This window comes from Sceloporus occidentalis, unplaced genomic scaffold (assembly GCF_023333645.1).
Source record: "Sceloporus occidentalis isolate IW3139 unplaced genomic scaffold, rSceOcc1.0.p SCAF_3, whole genome shotgun sequence".
Taxonomy (NCBI): domain Eukaryota; kingdom Metazoa; phylum Chordata; class Lepidosauria; order Squamata; family Phrynosomatidae; genus Sceloporus; species Sceloporus occidentalis.
In genome coordinates, this window is record NW_028316983.1 from 243,549,271 (window position 1) to 243,571,355 (window position 22,085).

The 22,085-nt window shown below is 43.0% G+C and overlaps 1 protein-coding gene across 3 annotated transcripts in view; it reads right to left on the reverse strand.

Moving 5' to 3' along the window:
• The window catches only part of LOC149317703 (protein tyrosine phosphatase type IVA 3-like), a 111,771-nt gene that overhangs the window by 86,411 nt on the left and 3,275 nt on the right, over positions 1-22,085 (reverse strand). For 2 of the 3 annotated variants that reach the window (XM_089518051.1, XM_089518049.1), the window contains exon 2: positions 5,352-5,479. The gene's annotated coding sequence lies outside the window, so the exon portion shown is untranslated. Of the gene's footprint in view, positions 1-5,351; positions 5,480-20,280; positions 20,455-22,085 lie in introns of all 3 variants that reach the window. The other variant, XM_089518050.1, reaches the window with a different exon arrangement.

Consider the following 22,085-nt stretch of genomic DNA (forward strand, 5'->3'; position numbering starts at 1 on the left):
ACGTCCTTTTGGAATTGTAGTGCCCAGAACTGAATGTAGTATTCCTGGTGAGCCCTGACAAAAGCAGAATATGGCAATTGGATGGCGATTAACAACCATCAGTTTTCCACCTTCCCCACCTTTTGACTTACCAAGAGACTGGGGCAGGTTGAAGGATAAGACCTCTGCAGAACCTGCACAGCAGAAAAGCAGAGTTTCCACCTCCAAGCAGAACTGCTCTCCTAATGGCTGTGGGAGAATGATGAAGGCAGGGATGTGAGAGCTACAGGGGAGGATGCCAGCATAACATGATTATTATCAGCAAGCTGGTCTTTGGTTTGCTTCTTGGAAAAGGAACTGTGGGATGGGGGATGTTGTTGTGCCTGCTGCACACTCAGCACAGGGCAAACAGCCAGCGAGGCAGCCTGGTGTCAGCCCAGCCATGCCTCTCTGGCTGGCACCAGGTGCAAAACTCCACCTGCGTCTGGTAGAGAGGGAAAACCTGCTCCATCTCTCCACCTGTCTGTTTGAAGTTCGAAGGAGACCGGGCACTCTGATCTCAATTGGCTTGTGCCACCACCAAGCTGCCACGCATCCATGCCAGCTCACCACAGGAATTTAATAGGAACTGATCCTATTCAGCTGAGCTCGCTTCCAAATTAATGTGGTAATTTTTTTAGAAAAAAAGCCAGATGTACATTGGAAATTTGACTGTAACGGATGACAGAATCTGCTTTTCGTTGCTGTTGAAAGGACCACACCAAAGCAAGGAAATGCTGCTTCTATGAAAAACCCACAGGGACACACTTATTCCAGAAATTCTCCATGCCATAATAATTCTCTTTAGCTCTTCCAAGGCTACAGGAATCACTGAAACCCATACCCACTGTCCTTCCAGTTAAGGATCTATCTGCAAATATGGAGTTACAGCAGTCATATCAGTTTAACTTCCATGACTCCATCCTATGAAATCCTGGGATTTGCAGTTTGGTGAGGGCCTTAGGCCACAGTGCTCTAGTGCCTGTTGCATGATGGTCCATTAGTTCTCCACCCTTAAAATCAAAAGCGAGAGAGAAGGCTGAGTGGTTGAAAAAACACTGACTGCCCTAAAGACTGTACTTAATCCAACTCGGAAAAACCACAAGCACTTGCATAACTTTATTTCCTATGACATCTTTTTCCCAGGATGGAGAAAGTGTTGTACTCCAACAAAATTCTTACATTTATTACAAATGTTGTTGTTGTGTCTTCATGTCATTTCCAATTTATGGTGATGCGGTCTTGGGATTTTGTTGGCAAGATTTGTTCACAGGGGGTTTGACATTGCCATCGTCTGAGGCTGAGAGAGTGTGACCTGCCCAACGTCACCCAAAGGGTTTTATGGGTGAGCTGAGAATCAAACCCTGGTCCCCAGAGTTGTAGCCCAATACTCAAACCACTACGCCACACTGTCTCTCATTAGAAATGTATTAAATAGTAAATAAATAAAAAGGTAAGGTGCAAACTCTTCAGGAGTTAAGGCTCTTCATCTTTTCTAGCTCTCTCTCTTTGGCTGCATCTACACTGCAGAAATAATGCAATCTGACACAACTTAACTGCCATGGCTGAATGCTATGGAATTCTGGGATCTGTAGTTTGTGAGATTGCTATATTTTAGCCTTCTTTGTCAGAGAGCTCTGGTGCCACAACAAAGTATAGGATTCCACAGGATGGAGCCATGGCAGTTAAAGTGTATCAAAACACATTAATTATGCAGTGTGGTAGCTGCTGCTGTAGTCTTAATATTCACAGATCAGGCAAAGGAGGAGGGAGTAGAGGTACTAAACCACACATTTTACTTGATGACAGGAAGACTCCTTTTCCTAACATAGGTCCCATTGCTGTGCAAAATCAACCAGCAGAGACAAAATCCAAGGCTAGGAATCATGTCGGAATCTGTCAACTGCTTCCAACTCTGCTGTAATGATCCACTCCAGTTCCTGCATGGCAGGGGGTTGATGGCCATTGTGGGCTCTTCCAACTCTATGATTCTATGATTTCTTAATGTAGGATGCCCTTAATTGCCCTCTCAAAACTACAGCTCTCAGCAGAGTTCAGAAAAGTGACCCCTTTGCAGGATAAACCCACAATCCCTCAGCCAGGGACTTGCCAGGTTGGCCAAGAGACTTCTGGGAGTTGTAATCCATTAAAAACAACAACCAACTTACAAGTTTTCCAAATTCTTTGAGGCCTGGAATGACAGCCCCCCCCCCAAATGGACACCCTTTTGCAAGGAAAAAGAGGCCCAATATTATTTAGTTGCCATTTCCTTTAAGGTTATTGAAGCAAAGCTACTACCACATTGTCATTTCACTTCTGGATGTTCTCGGCTTTCTTTTTCTTTTTTAAACTCTGGTTTCCAGCCCTTGTGGCCTTTGATGACATGCATGGAAATACCCAAATGTGATCAAAGCATTCAACAAGCTGACTCAACATAAATTCTGGTAGCTTAAACCTCCGTGATTTGCAAACCATGCACACTGAGCAAACACAGCAATATTTCTGGAAGTATGCAAAATAGGAGGAATGATGGAAACCTGCGTGGGAAAGAATTTAGAATCAGCTGAGCTCAATTTTTATTTATGAAAACAAAAAACACTGAAGCACTATTATTTTCAATTCTGCATTCTTCTTCAAAGGCTTTTGAACATTCCCAAACCTGACATTGCTACCCAAAGAAAGGCGGGTGACTGTAGGGGTCCTCACCAAGTATGTCAGTGTTACTTTAAATGTCGTGGAAATTAGCTCTGCAAGAGGCTAGGTAACTTTTAGCATCTTTGGCACATGGGTATACAGGTAATAACAGAACTAAAGGTTTGGGCGAATTAAGAGGATTTTATATGGAAAGATTGCCGAGTGCAATCACACACAAACAGTAGCAATTCACACAGACACAGCCTTCAGAGCTAACTGAAATGGAAATACAGAAACCAAATAGTAGCATGAGGGGTTTATAAGGAGAGTGATACAGAGAGAGTGAGATGCAATGAAACGTCCTTTGTCTCTTGGTGCAAGAGGAAATGGTTATTCACTGGGGTTTGGTTCCAGGACCTTCTGCTGCCGCCATGAATAACGAAATCCATGGATGTTCAAGTCTCATTAAATACAATTGTGTGATAAAATGGTGTACTTTATATAAAAATGGCAAAATCAATGTTTCCTATTAGGGATTTATATACACACACACACACACACTTAAAACATTTCCAAGCTGTGGATGCTTGAATTCATGGATATGAAGGGCCAACTGTATACCTGGAAAGGCAGGTGGAGAAGGAATATGCAGATCTCCGTCAAAAGCATACAATCCAGCAGCTTCTTAAAATCACAGCAACGGAAAAGGCCTCCCTTAATCTGCCAGCAATTGAGGTCATGTGGAAGTACTTAAGATTAAAGTTCTCATGAGGGACTCCTTTCGACAACCCAACTGTTCTCCAGCACTGTTCCCAGTTAACAATTCAGAGCCAGTCCCCCTCCCTTCCACCATGCTTCTTTGCTATTAGAACTGCTTTTCTAATGTGGTTTTGAAAGCTTCCTTTGAAATTCAGATCATTAGCCAAAAGTCCAGGGTGGTCCCTTTTGTATCTGCTCCTTCTAACATTCTTATTGTATTTGCATGTATCTGAAAAGGGTGCACAGCACTCTGGTGTCCGTGATGCACAAGATAGGAATCCATCCCTCGCAAGCTTGCTTTCAGAGTTTTACGGCACCCATTCAATGCTGAATGCATAACTGGATACTTAAGGGACAGACCTATCAAGAGAATTTCCTTCAATCTTCTTAATTTTAAGAGCAACAACATAACATCGCTGCTCTAGTATATATTTTTTAAGTTAAACAACTTTCAGCTTTGGTGTGCATTGTATATCGGCAACATTCTCAGGGCAACACAGTTGTAGATATCCAAACTGCACATATTAATTGGATGAATGATCAGGTAAGGGAAGGACAGAAAGAGATACAATTTCACACTGTGTGTGTTGCTAAAGTATGCAACTGAGTACTGCAAGATGCAGTGGTATGCTGCTTTGGATACTATGCTGAATGATTGGATAAAAAGCAGTGACGGTTGCCAACTTGAAGGGCTTTAAAAGGGGATTACATAAATTCAGGGATCATTACTAGTTATGACTATGAAGAGCGCCCTTCCCTTATGCAGGGGATCCGTTCTGGACACCACCACTCCAAGCGCAAGAGGGAAATTCTGGGAATGCTTGAGCCCCAGTGAAAACAATGGGGCTTGTGCATGCCACAGGTGTGCATGCCACTGCTTTTTCTGGTGTGCAGTTTTCAGCATATGCGCCCACATATGACCAGAACCAGAAAGACCAAATTTTTGCTGGAGAATACAAGATGGAAGGTGTAGTTGTACTTTGTTGTCACGTGTCTTCAAATCTTTTCTGACTTACGGTTAACGCCAAGACGAAGTTATCACTGGCTTTTTTTGCCAAGATTTGTTCAGAGTGGGTTTGCTGTTGTCTTCCTCTAAGGCTGAGAGTGTTCAAGGCCACCAGTTAAGCTTCCATGGCCAAGCAAGGATTCTCTCAGTGTCCTAGTCCAACTCTCAAACCATTACACAACGCTGGCTCTCCACATTTGTACTTATGGCCTACTTATGGGCTATCCATTGGGGTATCTCATTGGTCACTGACAGAATGCTGGATTAGATAGCCGTCAAGTCTGATTCAGCAAATGTCTTATGCTATTAACTGGTTGCCTATCAATATGGCTTAAGAGAGAATCATCACCATCATGTTGTTGTTACTTATTATATTTATATCCCATCCTACATCATGGGATTTCAGGGTAGCATACAATTAAAATCTATTGAACCATTTAAGGAACAAGTCATCTTTATCCAACACTAAAAAGGAACAATTTCTGTGCTCCTCCTCATTACAGTTCCCATGCAGGAGGGATACACAACATGCCACAACTCCAAGCAACTTTCCTCTTGCCTTGACACTGCAGTGTCAAGGAATAAAACAACTGTTGCCCAAAATCATAGCATAAAATGAGCCCAACCCAACCAGGCTGCTGCCTGAGACAGAGGTGAGAATTCTGAACTCTTCAGATATACAAGTCTTAGGGATTCTAGAATCAGTCTGTGCTAAGGAATGCTGGGAGCTGCAGCTGAAAAAATCTGGTGGGCTACATGACTCCTACTCTGGACTTATGAACAACATGTCCAAATTTTAGTTGTTCTGAAGTCAATGAAAGCTTGGCTACAAAGTTGGATTGAGAGCAGTTTAAACTACAATATATTCTTTAGTTACTTGGGATAATCTACTTTTTGCACAAGGAAGATGACCAGGAATGAGACAATGACTTACCTAAATTATAACACAGATGTCCAGAAAAGCCCCTCGACATCCAAGTGTTGGCCACAGTAATTTCATCTCCATCCAATTATTTTCATCCTCAGCACTTTCCTAAGTCACCATCCATCCATGATCCACACCTGTCAAGAGAAAGAGGTGTGAAACTGTGTGCCCACTAGCCTAGACTTTTAAAATTAAAGGTGGAACTCTGCAAGTGTCTTACTCCTGTTAAGTTCCTGTATGGAAATAGTCTGATATTTTTCTCCAATCAAGAAAGGCCACATTCAGCTGAAGCTGTTCAGAATTGCATATGTAGTGCCAATGCACACAGATGCAAACGTGCACTGGGTTATGCATTCAGCTGCACATTTGGTAACTGGATGTAGTTGTGCAACAGTACCATTCAATGCAAGGGTTACAAACCAGAATTAATGTATACCCATTCAGAACTTTACATGATGCAACCATGTGGTAGACCTAGTGTTTCAAAAATCCAGCTGATACTGCCAGCCCTTTTTAAAAAGTCACTCGCTATTGAGGTAGGATATTTTCATTTATTTTCCTGCTCTCAAGCACACTACTGGTATTTACAATCCAAATACTCTTAAAGCAACCTTCTATATTACACTTTTGTACACAAATCTGAGAACTAGCATGCTGTAGTCATCTGAATATTGAGTAGGATTCTGGGAGACCTGGGTTCAAATATCTGCTTGGACATAAAAAACTAAAGAAGGCAACACCAAACCCTCCCTAAAGAAATCTTGCAAATAGACAAAAAAACAAAACAAAACAAAACAAAACAAACCCAACAACAAAAAACCCACCATCCTGGACACCAGTATAACTGTCATGGCTCCATCCTATGGGATCCTGGGATGTGTCATTTGTTGTGGTACCAGGGCACTCTGACAGAGAAGGATAAGTAGCTCATAATACTACAAAACCCAGAATTCCATAGCATTGAGCCATGGCAGCAAAAGCTGTGTCGAGATGCATTTTCTGCAGTGTAGATGCAGACCGAGTTATCGCTTTACTAGGACAATACTTTTCCAACAAGATTTTCTGTAACAACCTGGTTTTGAGAACTCACCCCCAAAGCTGGGCACTGGAGAAACAGGCCGCTTGTAGCTGGCAGCCTTCCCCTCCAAATAACAACTCCTGTCTTCTTCATGCCATGGGAAATTGCAAATGCTAGCATAACAGAGCTTTACAGTAGCAATGAACCGAAAAGGACTCAGACCACTGTGAAGTGGGACTCAACGATGACTAAACTTTGCTGGATTAGGATCACGGTTCAGGCTGCAAATTACCAACCTTCATGTTTGGGATGTGGTCTGCATGACATCAGATGGCTTTCCAAGGGACCCTAAAGGTGTACAGAGTCACACAAATGCAAATCCGTCGATTTTGTAATTGTACCTTGCCCCTAAACTGATAATTTTATAGTGTGCAATCATGTGTTTTAGATGATACTCTTGGCTTTTAGGTAAACTCTGTGCCGTTATAAGCCTAGTGTTTCACTGTTATAAACACTCATGACTGTGCATGCTTGTGGGGAAATAATATGATTGAATTCTCCACTTTAAGAGAGTCCATATGTGTAGGACTGTAGATTGGTGATTCAATTCAATCCAGCCTGTAATGGGACGGTAAATAAGTTTGCGTGTGTATGTATGTGGTGAGTCAGTGTGATGTAATGGTTTGAGTTTTGGACTATGACCCTAGAGACCAAGGTTTGATTCCCACTCTGCTATGAAACCCAGTGGTGAGCTTGGGCAAGTCACATACTGTCAGCCTTAGGGGCAGGCAATGGCAAGCCTCCCATGAACAAAACTTGCAAAAAACAACCCCCAATATAGGTTTGCCTTAGGGTTGTTGTTAAGTTGGAAATGACTTGAGGGCTCACAACAGCAACAGCATGCATGTGTGTGTGAAGCCACTTGAAAGTAAAATAAGAAGACATCTATGCAATCTGGGGCATGCTAGCTTCCTGGTAACATAAGGATTTTGCAGCTCAAAATGTTACAGAAGTTTTCATAGTGAAAACCAGCAATGGAATTTTAGGCATTTCCGATGGGGGGACATTTTAGACATGTCCATAGCCCCCAGAGGCTCTTAGGGGGAGAAAAACTGTTCCCAAGACCCTCTCCAGTTGCCAAATTCTGCCCTACATGCAAATAGCAAATACATTCTCACCCTCTCTCTCACCCCAGCCATTTTGGCTGAGGGATTCAGGAGCATGTTGTCCAAGAAAGTAACTTCTTCAAGCTCTGTCTTTACCCTTGTAGAGATCAAGATCTGATGCACTCAAGAATACTAAGCTGATAGGGCCAAAGGAATCCAATGATACCAATTGGAAATGTATGCATTCCTAGGCATTTGCTCTGAAAACCACTCCCCAGCCCTGTGGCATGGCCATACCAATCATGTGCCAGAATGGCTCCTTTGTGCCCAGTGAGCCCTGAAATAATGTGGTGAATAAAAAGAAGTCACAGGAATGTGGGCAGAGGGCCCGAGAGGGGGTGTTTAAAGAAATGGTGGAATGCTTCACATGCCATATCCTTGAACTCACCAGTCATTCTACAGCCCAGAGGTTGAAGGGGCATGGCAAGGGCAGTGCCCATGATTTTGAACATTTCCAGATTCATGGGTCTCTTGAGAGCTTGCATCCATATGCCAACAACAGAGGTTTTGTTCTCTGCACTATATCTTCTCAAGAAATGTGTGCCAGCAGCTTCAGTGTGCAACCATTCAATTGCACCCCCCAACACCCCTCCATCCCTTTGCAGCTGCATGGAAGGCATATGAAAAAAAGATTGACTTTTTGGAGATGGGGTGGGACATGGGACCTTGGAATAGAAGAGACCCCTCTCCAAACAAACTGGCAAAACAACCACACAAATATCAGCAAATCAAGCATCAAGTCACAATAAATTTGAAAAAGAAAAAAATAGCACCGATACAAAAGCAAGACTACTGAGAGACATCTTAGGGCTTGCTGTTTAGGTATGCCTTCAAGTTGTTTCTGACTTACATGGGAATTTCTTGGTAAGATTTGTTCAGAGGTTTGCCACTGCCTTCCCCTAAAGCTGAGAAAATGTGACTTGCACAAACATGGCTAAGCTGGGAATTGAACCCTGGTCTCCAGAGTCATAGTCCAAAACCCAAAACAATATGCCACGCTGTGGTTCTCAAACCTTTTGCCCTTGTAATCTACACGCTGATGTTGTCCCCTACCTGCTCGACATAGCATATGCATTCTTTAGATGCATATTTTTCTTCACACATTCATATATGTTAATATTTTGACATATTAAAGGGAAATAGCTCTTCTCCTCTCTTGGGCAGAGGAAGCTGCTTCAAACACACTCCCAACCTTTCTCTCCAGGACCAATTTGATTGTTCAGACAAAATAGGAAACTAGCCAGGATCCTGAAATAATGCAGTTTGACATTGCTCTGCCATGGCTCAATGCTATGAAATCCTGGGATTTGTTGTCTGTTGTAGACCCAGACCTCTCTGAAAGAATGCTAAATAGCTCACAAAACTACAAATCCCAAGATTCCATAGCATTGAGACATGGCAGTCAAGTGGTGTGAAACTGCATTATTTCTGTAGTGCAAATGAAGATGCAGCACAGGAAATAAATAAATAATGGCCTGTTATAGACAGGCCAAAATAAAGCTGCTTCGAGTCACTTTGGAGGTATGGTATTTCAATGATGCATGCGTCCTAAGAGTCCAAAAGCCGCACCAAAGCTGCACTCCAGTCCTTAGAACTGGTGCATGGCTTTGGTGCGGCTTTTAGACTCTTAGGACGCATGCATCATTGAAATACCATACCTCCAAAGTGATTCGAAGCAGCTTTATTTTGGCCTGTCTGTAACAGGCCAATGGGTACAAATTTAGTGCCGATCTGTGACACATTTGAAACAAAACTGCTGGTCTCCCACATCAGAAAGCCAGAAAAACACTGCAATACACCAGTCTTTAGCTGAATACTAACACTATACAACCCACTGTGCCACTGTTTATGTGCCAGCTCAGTGTCCAATGAGGAATGCACAATGGATGTTTCCACAGTCCCAGGGAATCAAGCAGGACACTGAAGGGCTGACAAATAAGTCACACATCGTGCAAGTAGGTGAAACAGCATGTCCAGAATTTTGTTGGCTAACCCCAACATGGGCAGACCTATTGAATCAGCATGTAAGTAAATCTAACTGATTCAATGGTTGTACACTAGCACGATTAGGTCCATGTGAAATGGTATACTGCTGAGACGCTACTTACACACTCTTGAACTGAATATGTCTATTGTACAATGACCAATGTACAATAGACATATTCTTCTGGCCTGAGAGGGAGTGATCAGGCAGATCCAGCTCCACCAGGGATAGCCTGAAGGAAGAGGCTCCTCCCTCCTTAACTGTCATCTTCCGGCCTGAGAGGGAGTGATCAGGCAGACCCAGCTCCATCAGGGCTAGCCTGAAGGAAGAGACTCCTCCCTCCTTAACTGTCATCTTCCGGCCTGAGAAGGAGTGATCAGGCAGACCCAGCTCCACCAGGGATAGCCTGAAGGAAGAGGCTCCTCCCTCCTTAACTGTCATCTTCCGGCCTGAGAAGGAGTGATCAGGCAGACCCAGCTCCACCAGGGATAGCCTGAAGGAAGAGGCTCCTCCCTCCTTAACTGTCATCTTCCGGCCTGAGAGGGAGTGATCAGGCAGATCCAGCTCCATCAGGGCTAGCCTGAAAGAAGAGACTCCTCCCTCCTTAACTGTCATCTTCCGGCCTGAGAAGGAGTGATCAGGCAGACCCAGCTCCACCAGGGATAGCCTGAAGGAAGAGACTCCTCCCTCCTTTACTGTCATCTTCCGGCCTCCTATTCCCCTCCAGCTATGCTCTGACTGTGTGGGGGAGAGGCTTGCATACCTTAATGAAGTTGTGAGCTATGCTGGTGGTGGTATAATACCCACCGGCAGGGCCTCCCATGCCAGACAGGTCACAACCGAAGGGTCTGACCAAGAGCGCCAGAGGGCAGGATGGGCTCTCTAGCCTTATGGCAACCATCCTAGGAGAAGGAAAACTCTAATCCCAAATCCAGGCAGATGGTGCTCGTCTAACCCTGTAAGGTCAACCATCTAAGAGAAAGAAACTCCAATCAAACCTAGAACCCGAGGACCTCCCTGCCACCGTCCATGCTTGTCAAAGCCTCAGCAGTCGAACCTCTGGGGCCAGTTCTGTGCACGCTGCACTCCACCAGAAAAATCCATTGCACAGGCTGGAAAGATACACCCAACGTCATCAACGCGCTTGTAGAAAGCACAGATGAGTCCTTCCTGAATCTTCGTTCGCGAAGTAAAGACAAGAAGAAGACAATGACCAAAAAAGTACAAAAATGTATGTAAGGGAACTTATACTAAAGGTTATCATACCAAAGGATTTCTGACTACAGTTCCCTAGCACCAATCAACTAAGGAGTCAAGAATCAATTAAAAGCGGAAGACAGGAACTTACCTACCAGATGCAATGTAATGAAAGTCCTCTGGAATAAAACAAATTTCTTGAATTGGCAAGCAACAGATAAGGAACTTCAAATACTTTGAATGCATTTACCACCAAATATGATAAATATTGCTCAACGCAATATTCTACATACCAGGCACAGCAATTCTACTTCCCGCTCCCTAACATCTACATAATTAACAGAACAATCCCATGCAAGTTATGGTAAGCCTGAAATTGCAATCCTATAAGCAAGATGGGGAAAAGAGCAAACCTCTTTTCCAGCTCAGACTCTCCTTTATTCCTGTGTTTTTTAAAGTCTCAGAAGCTGCAATCCCTGGATAACTAACATAAACAATAAGATCCATTTAAACACCAAACTGGATTTTAATTTCACACTTCCTAAAGAGACATATTTCACCTAACGAACAGCTTAAGCATTCAAATATCTAATATTTTTGTTTCCAGGATCAAGCACGGTTTATTTACAGCTATAGCTCAGTCTCCAAAATAGAAAAACAGGCTTCCCAGTTAATTACTACAAAATCCAGAAAAAGAGAACGAATGAACATCTGGTGTGAAAAAGTTGCTGCACCACTGTGCCAGTTTCAGCTGGAGCTGAGACTTATGAACAAAAGCAAGGCAGGAGCTGAATAAAGAAGAATCAGACAGACACACAATAGGTCTGTGCGCTTTTAAACAGAGAACAATGCACAATAGTGTCAGATTCCAAAGTGCTATGCAAAATCACTTAGAAAATGTTCTACTTTGAGAAGCAGACACCTCCTTTTGCAAAGACAGGGCACAGCACTGCAAAAAGCACTTTCTAGTGAGACAAATACCTGTACCATCAGATTTCCTGGCCTTATTTTCTTGAGATCTGTCTTCAATAATAATAATAATAATAATAATAATAATAATAATAATAATAATAATTATTATTATTATTATTTTTACCCGGCCTTTCCAAAAAGATGATCAAGGCGGCTTACAAGGGCTAAGAAGATTACAATACAAGATAAAAACAATACAATATAGAAGTTAAAAACATTGCTACAAGGAAGGGAACAGGAATCAGTATAAAACACGTATGTCAAGGGCAGGAAATGGAAAAATCGATTTACAATGGTCCGGGGTCAAAAGGAAAAACAAGGGGCAGAGAAAAAAAATAATTAACTAAGGTGGGAATGCCAGCCGAAATAAATACGTTTTAAAGTTTTTCTTAAAAGAGTCTAACGATGCGGCGGAGCGGAGCTCCACGGGGAGCTTATTCCAAAGAGAGGGGGCGATGATGGCAAAAGCCCTCTGTGAGGTCCTCACGAAATGTGACCTAGGGACCTCCAACAGATTTGTCCTAGATGTTCTGAGTGTGCGGGGCGGATTATATGGGGAGAGGCGGTCCTCCAAGTACCCTGGGCCCAAGCCATTTTGGGCTTTATAGGTCAAAACCAACACCTTGTATTGAGCTCGGAAGCGAATAGGCAGCCAGTGAAGGTCTTTTAAGATGGGTGTAATATGGTCCGAACTGGAGCTACTAGCAACCAGTCTAGCTGCCATATTCTGCACCATTTGCAGCTTCCGGGTTTGGTACAAGGGTTGCCCCATGTAGAGCGCATTGCAGAAGTCTAATCGAGAGGTTACTAAAGCATGTACAACAGTTTCAAGGTCCCTACGGTCCAGGTAGGGACGCAACTGGCGTATCAGCCGAAGCTGATAACAAGCATTCCTGACCGTCGCATCCACCTGAGATGTTAGCTGGAGTGACGAATCAAGGAGCACTCCCAAGCTGCGCACCGAGTCCTTCAAGGGGAGCGTGACCCCATTCAGGACCTGGAACTGGGGAACCTATCACCAGTACTTCCGTTTTCCCTGGATTCACACTGAGTTTGTTCTCCCTCATCCAGCCCATTACCGACGCCAAACAGGCATCTAGAGGAGAGATGGCATCCTTCAAGCTCTGGACTAAACCATAAGTAACCATAAGTTGTATCTTTCCACCCTGACCTTTCTCCAAGGCTTGAACAGGCAGTCTCGTCTTGCCAAAATCTGACCATATCTCTCCACCTCTACTGCCAAGATCCTGGTCCATGCCCTTGTGGTCTCACGACTTGATTACTGTAACATCCTCCTGGCTGGGCTTCCTCTTTCTCACCTCCTTTAATTTCTGTCCAGCATTCAGCTGCACGCATTATCACATCCGCCCACCGCTCTGACCACATCTCTCCTGTATTGGCATCCCTTCACTGGCTCCCCCTTCCTTTCCGCATTCCGTATAAGCTCCTGCTCTCGACATTTAAAGCCCTCCATGGGCTGGCCCCTCCTTACTTATCAGACCTTATTTCTCCTCACCTTCCCACTTGGGCCCTCCGTTCTGGTCATCAAGGTGTGCTGTCCCAGCCCAGGATTTCCTCTGCCTCATCTCGGATTCGCCCCTTTTCACTCGCTGCCCCTCACTCCTGGAACCTTCTTCCCCCACAAGCAAGAGCCATCACTTCTTTAACCAGCTTCAAAACGGAGTTGAAGACCATCCTGTTCAGGGCAGCGTTCCCAGGCATTGCATAATTGTCACTTGCTATCTGATGTTCTTTTGTTGTCTGTTTTATTGAATCATTTCCTGTATTGCTATGTATTTTATATGTATTATCCTACTATAGAGGCCCCTTCGCCTCCACCACTCCCTTCTCCTTTTGTGTCGTGTCTTTTTAGATTGTAAGCCTGAGGGCAGGGAACCGTCCAATTAAAAAGATTGTATGTACAGCGCTGTGTAAATTTACAGCGCTTTATAAATAAAGGTGAATAATAATAATAATAATAAGTAAACCATAAGGGCATACCATCATGGCTTCATGACAGGATGGCTCAGTTGAGTGATGTGCATCAGCCAACAATTTTATTTTTTATTTTTTTACTGCAGCTGCAAACCTTGGGATCTGGATGTTAGATGTTTTGCATAAAACATGCGGGTAAATTACACTTTGGGGATCAAATACCTTTTTTGTTTTCCTTACCACTCAGCACTCTTTGCACGGGAACTGAGATTCCAGCCCACAAATACTAGCCCAGAAATGAGATAAGACCTGCAAATACAGGCAATGAAATAAACTGGCACATGCAATTCCCATGTTTCATCATGGGAATCAAAGAGTGGGAAAAAGGAGCATAGTATGCCATTATCCCTTGCTTCCTGCTCTGTGCAGCAAGGGCAAAAAAGGCATCCTGTGCATAAGGGCCATCTTATCTCTGCTTGAAGACCTTCAGAGAAGTCTACCACACCTCAAAATATTTGGTTCCATGGTCAAATTACTCTGCAATTTAAATGGATTATCTGTACTCCTACAGCATAAATCAATTACTCTTGCTCTGTGGAGCTACAAAGAACAAGTCCTTAATCTATTTTATGTGACAACTTTCACAAATCTGCAAGAATGCTATCACTGACCTCTCCATCCTCTTCATCAGATTAAACAAGCTCAAGGTATATCCACACTATCCAGTAATAGCAGCTTGATACCACTTTATATGCCACGGCACCTCCAGGCTAAAATGGTCAACCAGTGGCAGCTATGGGGTGGTGAAACCATGCTGGGTTTCAGTCAGAATTTTGAAGGAGCCCTCTAAGGTTCTGCACCTATTTTGGTGATAGGATTGGACAACTTCTTTTAAATTAAGATTGTGGAAACCACACGCCATCAGTGTAGTTAACGTGCACTGAGATCTTATGTCAAGGAGACAAAGTGCAACTGTCCATTTGTAGAATTATGTGAATGGTGTTAGTGAATTGAAACACAGAGCAACTGAATGTGCAATAACATGTCAAATACACAATTACAATAGACAATGCACATTTGCATGTATAATTCACAATGCATAAAAAGCATGTGAAATAATACACAATGGCACCACCTGAGCCACTACACCTCATGTACAATTTTGAACTGAATGCAGACTTCCAGAGCAGGAAAAAAATCTAACTGGTTTTGTAGGGGATAACTTGTGTGTGTGTGTTTGTGTGGGTACATGACTTCAGGCCCTCTGCTACCTTATGGTGGCTCCATGGATTTCATATGATGAGCCCTGGTAGGGCAGTGGTTAAATGCCTGTACTGAAGCCATTCACTCACAAACCCCAAGGTTGTGTGTTCAATACCAGCCAAAGGGATCAAGCTCATCTCTGGTATGCATTCTTGCAAGGTCGCTAAAATGAGTACCCAGATTGTTGGGGGAAATTAGCTTACACTTTGTAAACCACTTAGGGAGTGCTTAAGTGCACGGTTGTTGGGGGAAATTAGCTTACACTTTGTAAACCACTTAGGGAGTGCTTAAGTGCACGGTATAGAAATGTACTTGCTATTACTATTCATATGGGTTCTTTAGGCATGGAATACTCAGAGATGGTTTTGCCAGCTCCTTCCTCTGAAATGCAGCCTATGCCATCTGTTATTCATTGGCAATTTCCAATCAATCTTAGCTCCAAGATCATATGGGATTAGGGCCTTAGGGCAATGGTTCTCAAATGGTGGGAGAGGACTCCCAGAGGTGCCATGAGAGCTGCTGAAGGGGCATGCACAACTTGGAGGCTCTGATGCCACCTCTTCCCAAACAGTATATGCAAAATATACCCATGTGTTGAGTCAAATACTGAATTTACGTAAATAAAACTGTTCTACTTTGAACAATGACATTTTCTTATAAAATGTTAAAATATGAATATTCATGAAGGTGAAAATCAAAATACAAACACTAAATAAACAAAATATTTTTATTCATATACAGTGCATCCGCATCATACATGGGCGCGATATGCTGAAAGCCGTGCCGGAAGGAGCGGCACTGTGCGCCGGAAAGAGTAAAGGCATGCACACCTGTAGCGGTGTGCCACAGGCACAAACGCCATTACTTTTAATGGGGCTTGAGCATACTGATCCCCGAGTAAGGGAAGGGACCACTGTATTATGCTGAAGAGAGGGGCAACGTTTGCATGGAGATGTAATGGGGGTCCCCAAAGGTAACAAGTTTCAGTACCACTGTCTTAGGGTATTTAGGCCCTCTAAGGGAACTTGTGAATGTCTAAAATACTGAGAGGATGCTAGACATATTCCAAAATACTTAAGAAAGCCCACAGTTGTAACTGTGCTGGTCCTGCTCTAGAGGGATTCCTATTTCCCATCCTGATTTGTCCAGAGTAAAAATCCTGCAACACACACTACAGCTGCTGAAAAAGCTGTAAGGCATGGTATTTCGTGCTCTGTCTCTCTGCCATGGAATGTGGAGGAAGCTGTGTCTTGACTACAGCTGCAAAACAGCCCTTGGAGTTCAAAGTGACCACCTAACTTTTGTTTTTTGTGGGTTTCTCGGGCTATGTTCTAGAAGAGTTTCTTCCTGAGATTTCACCAGCAGCTGTGGCTGGCATCTGATCCCCTAACCACAGCAATTTCTTTTGAAATTCAGGCAGTTGTATGACAACATTTGGCTGTGAGTTCCTCCAACACTCATGCTACTTGCAGACAGTACAGACTGAATGCCACATGAAAAGCTTCGACACTGGCGATAGGCTAAATCAATTAATCCATAAATGCACACCAGGTCAAGAGTTCCCATACCTATAGGATCAAACATGGATCAGAATGGTGGCTACAGCCAAGAAACACGACGACTAGGAGTGGGGTGGCAGCTATGAAAGAACTAGAGAAGATTCTAAAGAGTAAAGCCATACAACTGAGCACTCAAGTCAGAATTGTCCAAGCCATCACCAGGTATGGATGTATTCCGATCAACAGGTATGGATGTGAGAGCTGGACAGTGAAAAAAGTGGATTAAAAGAAAAACTCATTTGAGATACGGTGCTGAAGAAGAGTGCTGAGAATACCATGGACACCCAAAAAACAAACAAACAACTGGGACCTCGAACAGATCAAGCCAGAAATCTGCCTGGAAACCAAGATGATTAAACTGAGGCTGTTGTACTTTGGCCACATAATGAGAAGGGCTGACTCACTGGAAAAAACAATGTTAGGAAAAGTGGAGGGATGTACAAGGAGAGGAAGATAGCAGGCTCGATGGATGGACTCTATTCAGGTAGGCACAAGTATGAATTTGCAGGACCTGAGTAGAGTAGTAGAGGTTAGGGAGTCTTGGAGATGTCTCATCCACAGGGTTGCCATGAATTGAGTCTGACTTGAGGACAGTTCACAAAACCAACAGGCACACCAGTTCCCAAAGGACTTGGAAGTTCCTCAAAAGATTTTCACGCCGTATTCCATACTGGAGTAGATAACTGTGGCGGGACCAGAAGCCAATTTTCTTACTCCTAACAATTAAGAAAACTTGCCCCCAAAAGTACAATTAAATACCTTTATCTTCCTTAGTCCTTACCAAAATGGCAATTAGAAGTGATGTCATGTTATGTCATGATCCACTTGGGAAGGAATCTGAGAAAAAATAAAGGTATTTAGGTGCTGTAGTATTCTAGGTGTTTTCTGTGTTGAGTGCTTCTGAAGATTTCACAATGCTGACCCACTGACATCTCAGAAATAGGCCTTGGGGAGGGCAATCCAACAACACTCATCCTAGGGTGTTGTTTCTGTCTGCTTCCTTCCATCATCCAGTGGGTGAGCAGGCTCTTGAAGTCCAATTTCAAAGACATACTGTATGTCTCAAGCTAATTATAAATTTAGTAGACCACACTGGTTTCTCTATGAGAAAAGTGAATTAGAGACATACAGACATGGCTTATATAAATGGTGTTTTAGCTAAATATTTTGCACATACAACTAGAAGAGTAGTTGGGTAAATAAATGAAAGTTATCACTGATGGGTCTTACAATGAAACAGCCAACAGAGATGACTTATGTTTAGATTTATAGCCATTTCTGAAGAATTCCCCTGGCTTTGTTGTAAAAATCTCTATTCCTTTAGACTGTCAAGGATGATTCTGCTGCTGGCCTCAGTTTTAAGCTGCGGAGATACCCAGTAAGTGTCGATATATGCTGCCTGTATCCTGTTTTCCTAGCCTTACTTAGAATCATGTTTACCATGGATGAATGGATCAGCCTCTGAAAAGACAAGAAGAATCATATAACCATTTTTCTGAATCTGCTCACCATCCTGTTTAGGGCCACAGAAGGTGGATCTAGAACAGACAGCCTCTCCTCATACAATGAAGTTGAAGTGCAGGGAACAAATATCGTGTTTCCCCAAAAATAAGACACTGTCTTATATTTATTTTTCCTCAAGAAGACACACTATGGCTTATTTTCAGGGGATCTTTTATTTTTATTAAGTATGGTACAACAATCTACATTTATTCAAATATAGTTAAGTTGTCTTCTTCTGGAACATCGTCATAACTCTCCAAACCCGGAATTCCATCCTGAATTTCTTGCGACACCACTGACAATCACTATGTCTTATTTTCGAGGTATGGCTTATATTGCGCAAATGCTTAGAAATCCTGCTATGGCTTATTTTGTGGGTATGTCTTATTTTCAGGGAAACAGGGTACCCTAAATAAATAAAATTAAGTACATTTTTGTATTTTGGCATTCCAGATAGGAGAGACCCAAGCTGTACATATGTTTTAAACAGGGCAATTCCCATGTTCAATATCCATGTTACTGCTATTATTTCCAGTTGTATTATATAGTACCTGGTATTAGCTTACCCTACAGCATCTCTACCACTAGATTCCTAGCTAGTTGGTATTGCAAACAGATCACCAGGCAGTTCTGTCCTTTACCATAGCCTTCTAAAAAGTCTAAAAAGAGATCAACGCTGATACTAACACTAAGGCTATATAACAAACCTGGGATATATCGAAACCAAGATTTTATATACAGATACATACATAGATAGATAAGTAAGTTGACTTACACTAAGGCTGCATCTATACTACAGAATTAATGCAGTTTGACACTGCTTTAACTGCCATGGCTCTATGCTATGGGATCCTGGGATTTGCAGTCTGTTTTGGCACCAGAGCTCTCTGACAGAGAAGGCTAAATGTCTCACATGACTACAAATCCCAGAAATCCATCACATAGAGACATCGCAGTTAAAGCAATCTTAATTCTGCAAGGTAGATGCAGCTTGAGTCAGACCACTGATCCATGTAGCCCAGTATGGTTAAGTTTGACTATAAGTCGTGGCTGTCCTAGCAAGAATCCTTCTCAAGCCTATATGGAGGTCCTGGTTAGTCCTGGCAGAAAATACAAACCATGCTTGAGATATTACTCCATGGCCCCCTCCCTCCTTTTGCACCTCTGTGGTGGCATGAGCTATGAGCCAGATGCAGAACAAAGCAACATTAACCAGTGTATTCAAATTATAAGGGATTCCATCTAAATATTAAGAAGCACTTCTGTTTACTTTAAGAGCTGCTTAGCGAGTGGAATAGGTCGCTTCAAAAGGTGGAGGATTTTGCACAGAACCACCAAGTTCGTTTATAATTGGCTGACCAAATAATCTTATCAACCCTAATAGAAGAATGGGTTGGGAACTTGAGCTACAACTTGAAATCAGAATAGATTGGATTAAAATACAGAACTCACCTCCATATACACCTATAGTTGGCCCTCCATGGATTTTTTATCCATAGATTCAGCAATCCACGGCTTGATAGCATTTTAAAAATATACACATACCAAAAAGCAAACCTTGATTTTGCCATTTTGTGTAGGGGAAACCATTTTACTATGCTATTGTATTTCACTGAACTTCAGCATTAACGGATTAGTATCCAAAGAATGTTGTAGAAGCAAACTAAGGGTCCACTGTACATAGACCGCCATAAAAAATATACTAAAAATACATAAATGGTACCCAATACCAATCACAAAACAAATGATACCCTATGTTTGAGAGGGTACAGAGATGATGTTGTTGTGTGCCTTCAAGTCATTTTCAACTTACGTCAACCCTATCAAGGGGTTCACTTGGCAAGATTAATTCAGAAGAGGTTTACTATTACTTTCCCCCGAGGCTGAGAGGATGTGACTTGCTCACAGTCATCCAGTAGTTTTCATGGGCATGCGGGGAATTGAGCTCTGGTCTCTAGAATTGTAATCCAACACTCAAACCACTATGCCAGGATAAAGGATCGTATGTACACACACGGTTAAAGAGTTTGGGAGCAATACCACAGAACTGACATCCAAAATTACAAATAAGAAAATCTATTGAGTCAGTCTTCTTTGACACATCCTTTGACACATCCCTTCTACCTTTCTTGGCCCTCAGTTTGTCAAGACGGCACTCCCAGATTTCCCTGTTGTGGGTCCACCCAATGAGACACACCACTTGGTTTGCATTTACACACAGCCTTCCAGGGGCTTTCTTCTGGCACACAAGCATTGTGCTACCTTCTGTCCAGGAGGAATTCCAAAGTGTCCTCCATTATGATTATGAATCATGAATTTATATTTATATGAGTGTTTTTACCTTTTATTTGGTCCTGAATTTTTCTTGAATCCCTGCATTTTGTGGTGCCTTGTCCTCATTTGCAGTTAGGACATCTGGTCACCCTGATCTTCCCTTTCATGGGACCCAGTTTCCTCCTATGGGGCTCCTTTTCCATGGCTGGTCAAGAATGGGCAGGCTGACCAGATGTCTGAACTGCAAAGGAGGACAAGGCACCACACAATGAAGGATATGACCAAATAAAAGCTAAAACACTCCTATAAATGTAAACTCACGCTTCTTAGTCATGCTCAAAATGGAGGACATTTTGGAATTCCTCTTGGAAAGAAGGCTGAAAACAGGATATGTCCTGGAAAAGGAGGATGTCTGGTCATCCTGCCTGCCGCACCTACCCCAAAACTCCTCTGTTCATCCAGTCTGCATGTTGGACTACCATGGTATGTACCATCCAGGAATTGTGTGTCTTCAAGTTGTTTCCAACTTACCGTGACCCTATCATGGGGGTTTCTGGGCAAGATTGGTTCAGAGAAGATTTGCCATTGCCTTCCCCTGAGGCTGAGAGTGTGTGACCTATCCAAAGGGTTTCATGACTGAGCCGAGACTCAAACCCTGGTCCCCAGAGCGGTAGTGCAATGCTCAAACCACAATGCCACATTGGTCCTCCGGACAGAGGACCATGTTTTCATAAAGGGCTGAAGAATCTCCTCTTTGGCTACATCCACACTGCAGAAATAATCCAGTTTGACATTACTTTGGGTGCATCTACAGCACCAGTTGCCAAACTCTGATCCTCCAGGTGATTTGGACATCAGTTACCAGAAGCCTCAGCCATCTTAGGCAATGGTCAGGATTCTGGGAACTGATGCCCAAACATCTGGACGACCAGAGTTTGGGGATCACTGATGTACACTGTAGAAATAATGCAGTTTGATACTGCTTTAAGTTTGGCGGCTTCAGCCTATGAAATCTTGGGATTTGCAGTTTTGCAAGGTCTTTACTTTACTCTGTCAAAATGGGCTGGTGCACCCCCCAAAACTAGGAATCCAAAGATTCTGTACAATGGAGCCAGGGCATTAAAGTGATGTCAAACTGGAATATTTCTATGCACCAGCACCCTTTAACTGCAATGGCTCCATGCTAAGGAATGCTGGGGATTGTAGTTTGTTGCGGCACCAGCACTCTGACACACAGGCGGTGTCTCCCCAAACTACAATTCCCAGAATCCCATACCATTGAGCCACGGCAGTTAAAGCAATATCAAACTCAATTAAGGTGCTGACTTGCGCCTGAGACGGTGGGGTGTTGGGGATTTCATTTCATGTGTGTTTATAGTATTAGGCTTTGTTGTCCTTGGTCCCAAAACACACTGCAGAAATAATCCACTCTGAGACCGCTTTAACCACACTGGCTCAGTGCTAGGGAATTCTAGGAACCGTAGCTTTGTGATATAATTTAAAGATACAGCCGTGTTAGTCTGCAGAATCATATACAGAAAGATCTTGGAGCACCTTTGAGACTATGGCCTGTTACAGACTGCCAAAATAAAGCTGCTTCAGGTCTCTTTGGAGGTATGCTATTTAAATGATGCATGGGTCCTAAGAGTCTGGAGGTCTCGCCAAAGCCACACTCCATTCCTAAGGACTGGAGCACAGCTTGGGTGCAGCTTCTGGATTCTTAGGATGCATGCATCATTTAAACATCATACCTCCAAAGAGACCCAAAGCAGCTTTATCTTGGCAGTCTGTAACAGGCCTAACTAAAGAAGGAAGTTGTCTTTCTTTCACTGAATGCACCTGAGGAAGTAGACTGAAGTCTACAAAAGCTCA